General features: G+C 32.9%; 1 long non-coding RNA gene across 1 annotated transcript; it reads left to right on the top strand.

The window, feature by feature from the left end:
- The first annotated feature begins 8,399 nt into the window (after positions 1-8,399).
- Positions 8,400-9,791, top strand: LOC145107712 (uncharacterized). The gene is made up of 2 exons (XR_013707935.1): positions 8,400-8,619; positions 8,683-9,791. It is a non-coding gene; the product is annotated as an uncharacterized LOC145107712 (long non-coding RNA).
- The last annotated feature ends 1,618 nt before the right edge of the window (positions 9,792-11,409 follow it).

Genomic DNA, 11,409 nt, shown 5'->3' with positions numbered 1-11,409 from the left:
ATACAACCATTACTCCAATACCCTTACAGCCCATATAGTCATTAACATTGGTCCAATACCCATTTGAAGATTTAATTTATTTCTTTGAGTTCTCGGCAGGCAAGGGACAACTCGCAAGCATCACGAACCATGTTTGTTTTTTATTTACTAATCGCTATTCAAAATTCTTTATATTCTTTTTATAATCCTTAGTATTTTTTCTAATCTTAAATGTTATTGGCATTGTTCCTTCCGGATTTTAAATTTTGATTTATTCAGTTAGATTTTTAGAATTTTATTTTCATAGTTTCAGTTTTCATTGAGTATTTGAGTAATTATTGTATTTTATTTAGAAATTATACCTCTTAAATATCAATATGGTAATCAAAAACGTAAAATGAGAAAAAAGAAAGATGAATAATTAACAAAGGCTCATGATTCATGTAGCCGTATGAGATTACTATTTTGCTACTGTTCTTTTGTTTAGTGTTATAACAAATATAGTAAAATTATCCAATTTTGGTTATAATTAAAAATAAACTATTATGATCTATTTATTCGTGTTCGCACGTGACCCTAAAATCAATGGGCAACCCTGTTTATAACCCAATTCTTTTTGGGCCTTAATATAACCTAAGCGGCTAAGTTTAACACGAGCAAAGGCTTTTAACACATATTTGGGTTGGATATGTAAATATTTATGAGAGGAAAGTCTAATATCAAGATATAAAATCATTTCAGAATGTCGATCAAAAATTCAAAACTATGCTCGATAGGAAAAGACTAATTTGAAATTTGGGTCGAGAGTACTTAAAGTAGATATAAATATTTGTAAACTTAATTTTGATAAAACAGTTTGACTAATAAATTATACTTTAAATTATACTAATAAATTATACTTTACCAGAACAAGGTAAAAAAATATATTTCAATTTAAAGTGTTTTGATGCGCTAGACTATGACTTCAAATTTAATGTGTTGAGTAGATATATGACCCAACCCGAATTCAAGAGAAGAAACCCGAATTAGGCCCGAAGCTATACACTATAAACACCTGGATGTACTTGTACACATACCTAATTAGTTAATTTCTAATATTTGGAAGAATTTGATTACTCTAGTGAATAAGATTGAGTATAAGTCTCAAATGGTGCTATCGTGGTGATGAAAGGGAAACTGCAACATGAAATATATTTTCTAGAAGACAGTTCGGGGTAACAGGAACAATGAGCGAGAAGTAAATGTTGATCTTAAATAAACAATGAATGATTGGTGGAGACGTAACTTGAAACATAAAGTTATGCGAAGCTTGTGTTAAACAAAAGTAACACGTGGTGAAATTCTATTCTAGTCAAAATACAACCACAAAAAACGTCGACTATGTTCAATCAAATTTATGAGGTCATTCTCTAGTGAAATCACATGGTTGATGCTCATATTTCATGATTTTTATTGACATCTACTCAAAAAAGGTCTATTTGTATTATCTGAAAACAAAAAAAAATGTTTGGACAGTTCAAAGAGTTGAAGATTGTGGTTGAAAAACACGTAGGGAAACAAGTCAAGACACATATATTGGATTTAAGTTTTACACTGCACCATTTGATTACTACTACACGAAGGAAGGTATAGTGAGACACCATATTGTATGATACACACCATAATAAAATAGGGTTCCAAAACGGATGAACCAATTACCAATCCAATATACAAGATGTATGTGCATATACGATGGTCCATCGAAGCAATTTCGGGGCAAAACAGCGAATACTACTTGATATTTGGTAAATAGATCCCTCATCAACTACAACTTATTTGAAAAATCCTTAAGAGGTTTGGTCTGGTATACTCGCACGTAGAAAGTACTCGGTTTAAGTGGGGAGTACTCGGAAAACCGCCATACATATACCTAATTCCAAGTACTTGGCTGAGTTTTACAACATTTGTCTACATATATTTGATAGTTAGAGAGAATATTGGTTAAGATGAGGCGAGATCATATAAAGAGGCTATTGCTAGTAAACAAACATCAAATTGGTTGGTGGAAATAAATAAAAAAATGTGATCGGTAGAGAAAACTGAAACATGAGATCTAGTACAATTACCAAAGGGAACAAAACTAGTAGGATTCAAATGAGTCTTTAAAATGAAAGAAGGAATTCTTGGACTTAAACCAATGAGATTCGAAGCACGAGTGGTGGAAAAGGGGTTCTCACAGAAATAAGGGATTGACTAAAATGAAGTTTTCTTGGTTGTTGTGAAGCAAAAAAAAAAAGATATTGTTCTATTGGCCATGGTGAGTGCATTTAATTTGGAGCTTGAACAACTTGATGTCAAAACTACATTCTTACATGGTAATTTGGAAGATAAGAGTTATATATCTCAGCTAGAGGGTTTTCTTATCAAGAACGATCATGTATGCTTATTGAAAAAAATCTCGTTTTGGTTTGTAACAGACTCCAACACTACGCTACAAAAAGTTTGATTTATTTATGACTTCTCATGGCTATGATCGAAACCAATTTGATAATTATGTCTACTTGAAGAAATTCTCTAATTATATATATATATATATATATATATATATATATATATATATATATATATATATATATATATATATATATGTTGCTATACATGAATGACATGCTAATTATAGATAAGAATATGACTGAAATTGATGATTTGAAAGCTAAAGTGAAAAGTGAGTTCAAACTAATGGATTTGGTTGCAGAGAAGAAGATATTGGGCACGTAGATTTGGAGGGATGGAGGAGCAGGGTTGTTGCATGTTTTTCATATATATATATATATATATATATATATATATATATATATATATATATATATATATATAGGAGTAGGATCAAATGAGAACACCTAAAAGGTTGAGAACGCGATAACAGATCTAGATCATCTAAATATTCAAATCTAAGGCTATTATCAGGCGGACCATTTACGTAAATTCTGAAATTTATTGGTATTAAAGTGTATCTTTGAAATGGTGAAAAGGGTATTACAGTAATTATAGCTTTAGAAACATTAAATAATTCTTATAACCTCTCAATCACTCACATATTTCCTTTAATTTCCGATAACTCTCTTCATCTCTCTTTGAAATCTAGGGCACGCTACCATCTTTATCTCAGAACACAATCTGTCACAACAATCATCGTCCCTCCTCCCTCATCTAAATTTCATCACTAGCATATTTTTGCTTCCCTCTCTTCTTATCTTCTCGTTGCTACCCTATGTCTTTGCGCCATCGTCATCGTGAAAAAAATAAGCAGAATAAGGGTTAATGGGGGAGACTGCTTCGAGATATTGAAGAAACAATCAAGGAGTTTGTTCAGATTAGCACATTCATCGATGACTGATCTGCATTGTTATTAACAAAGTACAACGGAATGAGGGCTACCGACGACGACCAGGATGATTTCTTGGTGAGTGAACAGAACCTTGTTCTTCATTTATACATCAACCCTTTATTTATTAGTTCTACTTGATCTCATACCGACCCTTATAATCGATGGAAAAAAATAGCTACACAAAGTTGTAATCTGATTTAAAGGAAAAGATAATGCACGGAAGCTGTTTGATGAAATGTGTGAGAGAGATCTGGTGTCTAAAACTCAATGATATATGGGTATTTTCATATTGGTTTTTCTGGGTTCCATTTGTTCTAAAAAGGGAAAACAGAGGACTGAGCTCGAGAGGGTTCAACGAGAGATCTAGAAAGGTAATAAAAAATCGTTTACGTTGTTTTTCTCAATTCCCGATCCACTCTTTGCTTTCTAATTGATTTTTCTATATCATCAGTTCTGTGTAGGAAAAGAAATCGATTCGTGCATCACCAGGTAACAAAAATTTCTTTTTTTTTTCAACCCTTTTATTTATTCTCGCATCTTTACTTGGTTCTCTTATCAACTTTGTGAAAATCTTGGTTGCAAGTGGAGAACCTGATCATGAATTATGAATTTTTGATTGTTTGTTGTATTTTGTTATGAAAATTTAAAGTTATTTTATCGATATTGTTATTCTTTTCCATTCATCTGCCAAGTTTTCTCTTGTTTTTTGTATAATTTTTATGGATTCCGTGCTAATGTATTGAAAAGTTTAGGAAACATTATAAGAGTAGGTCTGTAATATATTTTATTCACTATTGATTGTATATCTTTCATTACCGCTTGTAACATGATTCATTTCTGAATAGAGTTTTTTTTTGCGATTTTGTAATATAAATGTGCTTTTTCAAATTCAGGAAAATGGTGTGGCAAGTTCATCAAAGGTGTTTTGGATAGTGGATGACTTTTAGGAAACTTTCAAGATTATTTAGAAGACTCTTAAGTGAACGTTAAAATTGATAAATCAGATTTTATATGTGTAAAGTTCATCAAAGGTGTTTTGGATAGTGGATGACTTTTAGGAAACTTTCAAGATTATTTAGAAGACTCTTAAGTGAACGTTAAAATTGATAAATCAGATTTTAAAGTGTGGATAAACGTTACATGCGTAAAGTTCAATTTTTGAGTGCTATTTGATGTCTTATGTATGTTTTGGTATGTACTTAGACCTGATATGGATCATGCAATTAGTATGATATGCAAGTTTATGAGTAATTTTTCAAATTCAGGAAAATGGTGTGGCAAGTTCATCAAAGGTGTTTTGGATAGTGGATGACTTTTAGGAAACTTTCAAGATTATTTAGAAGACTCTTAAGTGAACGTTAAAATTGATAAATCAGATTTTAAAGTGTGGATAAACGTTACATGCGTAAAGTTCAATTTTTGAGTGCTATTTGATGTCTTATGTATGTTTTGGGAAGGCCCATAGGAAGCAATTAAGCGGATTATGTGATACTTGAAATAAACGTCCAATATATGTGTAGATTATTATGCTAGATAATATAGCAATGGTTTGGTTGACTATATAGACTCAGATTATGATGGTGACTTGATGAAGAGATAGTTTGCTATATTTTAACCTTATTCGGATGTACTACTAGTTGGAAGGAGTGAAACATTACAACCAATACCTTCCTTGTCCACAACTAAGGTATAGCACATGCCAAGGACTAAATGGATAAAAGACTATATATGGATTTTATGAATCAAATGTCATTTGTTAAGAATCATAACAAATCTAATGCCATTTGCCAAGCTCTAATACTAATTGTTAGGATGTAAAGTGGACAACTCACTAAACCACACATACACACACACAAAGACATAATATTTACGTGATTCGATAAAGGTGACCTATATCCACGAGCATGATGGAGTATTCTTAATCAGGAGTTCCCAAATAGAGATTACAAGTACAATTCAACAGAGATTAGACATACTCACCAAGGATTCAAGATATAAAGATATCAACTAATGTGACAATTCCAAAAATTGTCACGTGACAAACGCAAATATGACAGTCTAAATTTATAGAATTAGTCAAATTTCAGAACCCACTATAAGCAAAAACATCCATAATAGCTAAAAATATTGCACGCAAAAAGTCATACCAACATATATAAGTTTTATATATTTAAAAAGTATGCAACGACACGATCCCGGATAAATTTCCTAGAAATCTGACTCCATATGAATTAGATATGATTTTTCCTAAGATATAGAAATCAACCGCACAAACAAAGTTACAACGTTAAAAACTACTTGAAGAACGATTGACTTTTGGCAGAAGTCACCAAAAGGAGAAACGTAGTACTACTTAGAGTATGAATTTTGAGGCAAAGAACGCCTAAAACGGAACATGTAATGGAGAGTTATGATTTTTATAAAATTATAATGGTTATATTATATAGTCAAAAAACGAAAGTTGGAATTAGCCAAAATGACAAAAAGGAAAGTTGTAGTATGTCGAGACTTACACGAATATATAAGAGTCGTTAAAAACGGATCTCGTATGCGAGCGTTACAAATTATTGAAGTTGATTTTTTGAGCTCGCATGCACCCACGCACACCTGACACTCGATTCGTCAGGATACATGATGACATGGCACGAGGAGAGGGCAACACGTGGTAGCTTCCTATGGCTCACGTTCAATTGCGTGGTGTGTACTCAAAATTTGGCTATAAATAGCAGGTTCCGACATTCAGTTCCTCACACCCCAAAAACACACATCTCTATCTCTCAATTGTCATGCCACTGATTTCCGAGCGACTCCCAAGTTCTGGGCTTTCGAATTCAATCCTACATCAACGGTTTCACGCTTCAATGGTGAGTTCACGACTCCATTTTCTACACCTTTTCCAGGAGAGGGGGGGATACATGTTAAATTAAAAATGTTTCATAGTTATTACTAATTGTATAATATTAGTTAGATAATTATGCTCATAACATTAGGATGATATTATGTCGACATATACTCTGCCAAACTTTTAAAGATAATATTATGCCTAGTTGTTATACTGAATCACGCATATAGAAAATATCATATCTAGTTGTTACGCTGGCCAGTTGCCACGAAACACTGATACTCTAATCCTACCTAATAAATACAAAAACTTTTTGCCACATGTCCTCTTGTCCTTCATTTGGACACATGACATTTTTCTATTTTTTTAAAATTTTCTATTTTCCACTTGTCATTTTATTGTATTTTTCATTTTATTAAATTAAAATTTCACATTTAATATGTAAGGTAATATATATGTAAGGTATTTATTAGAAATGGTTTATATATGTAATGTATTCAATACATTAAAGCCTCATTAATTTTAATAATTCAAACTTTTTCTCATTTTTCTTATAAATTCAAACTTTTCAAATTGTTAAAATTTCATATTTAATTTCTTTTTAAATAAACCCATGTAATACATGGGTCTCACACCTAGTTGTTAATATAGTCAACCTTTGGATAAAGTTTAGTACCTAGTGGTTACTCTGTCCAAATACCCGGCTACGCAAAACACCATAACTTATATATATATATATATATATATATATATATATATATATATATATAAACCATGTTTTGCAAGATTAAGATGTTTACGTCGATAAGGAGCTTCCCACCGACCACTCATCCACTCCTTAATCATCAAGGCTATGTGCTTAAACTCCGCTCAGCCCTACATTAACCTGATTAGACTTAGGATTCTAGAAACGACATCGTTTGGCTGCTGATGTATGTGAGGAAAATATAGGGTTTTTGGTGGAGATCTGGATACCAACTTGGATCGTGATATCACTTTCCGAACTGATATTTCTACCCTATGTCTGGGTTACAAGAAATTCAGCCTAGGATAATCCAAGTGGACACTTACGATTCTAGGCACAGAAATCGCAAGCCAATATGCTAGAGGATTCTGAGTGTAGGATGAAAACGATAGCTTAAGAACGTCACCCTCTTCTGAAAAGAAGAGACGTTTATATAATAAACGATATTAGGGTTTCATTAGGGTTGGGCCGTCATTAGTTTCTATGGAAGCAAGTCATGATAATCCGGATTTAATGAGGATTTAGGGTTACCAAAACTAGCGGGACCCCAGCCAGGGTCTCTGCCCCTTGGACCCTGCTAGGGGCGCTGCCCCTAGACTTCGCCAAAGGGGCGCAACCCCTTTGGAAACCCCGGACCCAGGGGCGCTGCTCCCGGACCCCGACTAGTCGTCGAACCAGCTTCTAATTCGATCTTATACATGTGTGAACTCCGCACAACCCCCGTAAATATATTAGAGTACAAATTATGAAGACCCTTAGCTCACATGTTAGTTCTAGTTACTTAAATGACGTGGTGACACTAAAATCACCAACAACAATATAGGTCTTTGCCTGCTTGCTTCCGGTCAGCCTGACCTCACCATGAGGTAGAAGACTTGGGCATGGGTTTTCCTTTTTGGCAACAATGTTTCCCCTAAGTTGCTTGCCACTCTTGGATCCCCTTTTACCGCCACCTCCTCTTGATTGCGGATGAGTCACCCTTATGACTCCCTCTTCACGCCGAATCCATGTTTATTCTATATATAAGTCTGTATAATGTCATATGTTTTTAGTTATTTGTTTTCTTTAGGATTACGCCTTGTTCCCGAGTTGTACTTAAGGAGAGAAATGGGAGGATACAGAGAAAAAGTGAGGGGCGTCGAAGGAAAACCGTGATCCCGACTTTCATAAATGGAAGGAAAGTGAGGGGAGGGGAAGGATTTTGGAGCCATATTTTCCTTCCAAAATTTCCTCCCAAATTGGGCGGATTTGGGAAGAAAGTGAGGGGAATGAAAATTTCAAGTTTTATTTTTCTTTTCCCTCCTAACTCGGGAACACAAAACTTAAAATTTTCCTTTCATTTCCTTCGAACTCGGGAACACGAAATAATAAATATTTTCTTTCATCTCCCTTGTAAAAATTTTCTTTCCCTTTCCTTTAATGAATTTGCAAAAAAACTAGGGAACTAAGGCGTAAGTATTTGTTTTTTCTGTGCCTCTCAATCGTTTTGCCTCGCACTCACATCTCCTTCTTCCGATAATGTTTCTACCACTGCTCAATACGATTCAGTTACTCTTTTTCTCTCTAGGGTTTTGTTGCTTCGTGATTGATGTTGAAGAGGACGAAAGGGAAGGGCCTGGTAAAGACACAATTTATTCTAAAGACCGTGACTAATGACAAATCAATGCCATGGAAGCTTAAATTAAGGTAATTTATTTTTCCCATTTTCTCTTTCTCAATTTGTAATTACTTTAGTTTTTCTGTTTTAAGAAATTGAAGAAGCGTATCCCCGATTGCGTCTATTTCTTAGCCTCTGTGCTCCCTTGCAAGAAGGTATTATCTCCACTTTTTCAAATGCGTTTCTTATTTTGCTTTGGTTAAAACTGAAGCTTTCTATCACACGACGATAATGATGCTCTCTCGCTCTTGCTTGATTAACTCCTTTGACAAAAATTATAATATTGTTCATTTTTTTCCTTTCCTGAATTAGTGCATTGATTTTTATTTTGTTGTAGACAACAGTAGAAAAATGAATAGAAAATATATAAATGTATAACTGAGTGATGAAAATTGGTTTTGGAATCCAACATGCACAATTTTTTTTGGCTATGTTCTTCCATTCTGCATATCTTCTTTCATTTCCCATCAGGTAAGTTACCGCTTCTTAGTTAATTGCAGAATGGTCGTCACTAGCCTATACTCAAAAGAAGCTCTGCTTATTTCTATGCTCTTACTCAATAGATTGACAATAAAACTCTAAAAGGCTTGATTGGGTTAAACTTGTGTCCCTAGCAGGTTGAACCAATATGTAGTGTAGGTTTAGATTTTGTCAATTTATTTTCTCAATTAAAAGTGATAATCACTTGATTTCTAACACAAGCATACTCCTGGTCCACATTTTCTCTCTCTGTCTCTCTCTCTCTCTCTCAACAGGTGAAATTATATGTCATGGTCGAAGTGTCTTTTGTTCATGAAGAATCTGCTATCACGTTATCAAGAAAATTGGCTTGCTAAAGTCAAATATGAATATAGTTCTTAAATTTTGGATCATCTTTTAAAAAGTAAGTTTTTAAGTGATTAAAAATTAACTAATGGTGTCACATTTTTCTGCTATGCCTCTGTTGCTGGTTTCCAGTTTGAAGAGAGTCTACTGCAACTAAGAAACCATTTGAGTCAAAAAAGAACCTTGTAGAAAAAGCAATCGAAGTTTGTAGATGTGATGGTTTAATAATTTAAATTCAGTTACCTGTGGTTCTTGGGTATATATATTGAAGCTACCTGGCATTTTTCATTTGTGTCTATTTTTTTTATTTTGTTTATAGCTCTTATGAGTTTGTTATGAAGATAAAGCTATTAAAATAAAATATAAGCTTTTTGAATCTTTTTTTTTTTACAAATTGTGTAAATTACATTCACCCCTGTACGTGTCCTTAATTGATGGAATGACTGACCATAATTTGGTAAGATAACAAGTTTTATGACCGAATGCCGACATGTTCTTACATAATGTAATGTTGTATTTCTGACATTAACTATTTATTGCTAATTACATATATACATAGGGTTTCTTGACATGATTGGCAATCATGAACATGTGGTTTTTATCGGAAGGAAGGGGTAAGCGATGAGAGATAGAGAGAATTCAATACATATGACGCTATTTAATGCCATTCTATACTTGGCATGAAAGAATGGAATGTAAAGCTAATAACTCGAGAAAGAATTCAATTTGAATTGCAAGAAATAGGAATGGCCTTTACTTGTAATAGCGATGCACTTTAATTTCCTTGCCAAATATAGCAATGTACTTTCATGTTCTTACCGATAATAGCTACATACTTGTTCCTCACTTATAATAACAATGTTTAGAATTCCTCTGTTATAATAGCAATGTACTTATAGCATGAATGATGCGGAAAGAGGGGAGAAATCGACATACCTATGAGCCGATTTTCTTCCGGTCTTGGAAAGTTCTGAACAAATTGGCCCACACACACTAAAGTTTGATAGAAAAATAGAAAGGGAAAAGTGAGTGTACATTCAGTTAAAAATATATGCAAATAATAAAAAATTTCCTCAATTCTAATACTCCGATCATTTGGAGCTTCAGATTGAACATAATTCTTAAGAATGGAAGAGAATTCAAACATCCAAGATTAGACCAATCACCAATGCTAACATCAATGCACATGTTTCTGTCTAAACAATATATTCTTTTTAATCAAAGAAAGCAAATAAAATGACCTAATATTGACCCCACTTGAATGATACAAAGTTCTACAATCAGATTAAAGAAATGAGATTAATATTGGCTAATTTTTAAATTTTTTGATCAGGGAAATCTTACATTTAATTGTGTAATTGCGGAAAACTATTAGATTTTTAAAATACAATGCTATAAAATGAACTAATATGGAAGTAGTCACTTGTAATTGCTAGAAAATGATTCTATAAAGCGTCATAACCCAAAGTATCGAAAAACTTATCCGCACAATATATATCAGCTTCGACAAAATCAACAAAGGAAAGCCTTTAAAACCAAACATTGCATGTCGTTTTTAAAATTTCAAAATTACCCTTCGTAAGCATGGCCTTTAGTTCACTAGTATATATATATATATATATATATATATATATATATATATATATATATATATATATATATATATATATATATATATATATATTGTGACATCCCAAAATCACGGCTAGAAAAGACCGGTTTCAATTTATGTTTTTAAAATAATTTCAGAGTAAATCCATTGATTTAAAAGAGCTGCGAAATTTGTTCCCAAAACAAAATATGATAAAATAAAGTTTATCAAAGCATTTCATCAAGAGATGCATTTTCATTATATAACAATATTCGGGATGTCATGTTCCGATAAACAGACCAAAAGCATAAACAACAAAAGATAGACCATACAACAGTTACATATAACAATTGGTCTAATATCAAAAGATCTTGATAAGTCATCCAACTTATGCTTTCGCGCC

Source organism: Lactuca virosa, chromosome 4, assembly GCF_052849685.1.
Source record: "Lactuca virosa cultivar CGN04683 chromosome 4, Lactuca_virosa_CGN04683_v6, whole genome shotgun sequence".
NCBI classification, from domain to species: Eukaryota; Viridiplantae; Streptophyta; class Magnoliopsida; order Asterales; family Asteraceae; genus Lactuca; species Lactuca virosa.
Note: the sequence above shows the minus strand (reverse complement) of the source record. Positions and strands in the feature narration are given on the sequence as shown.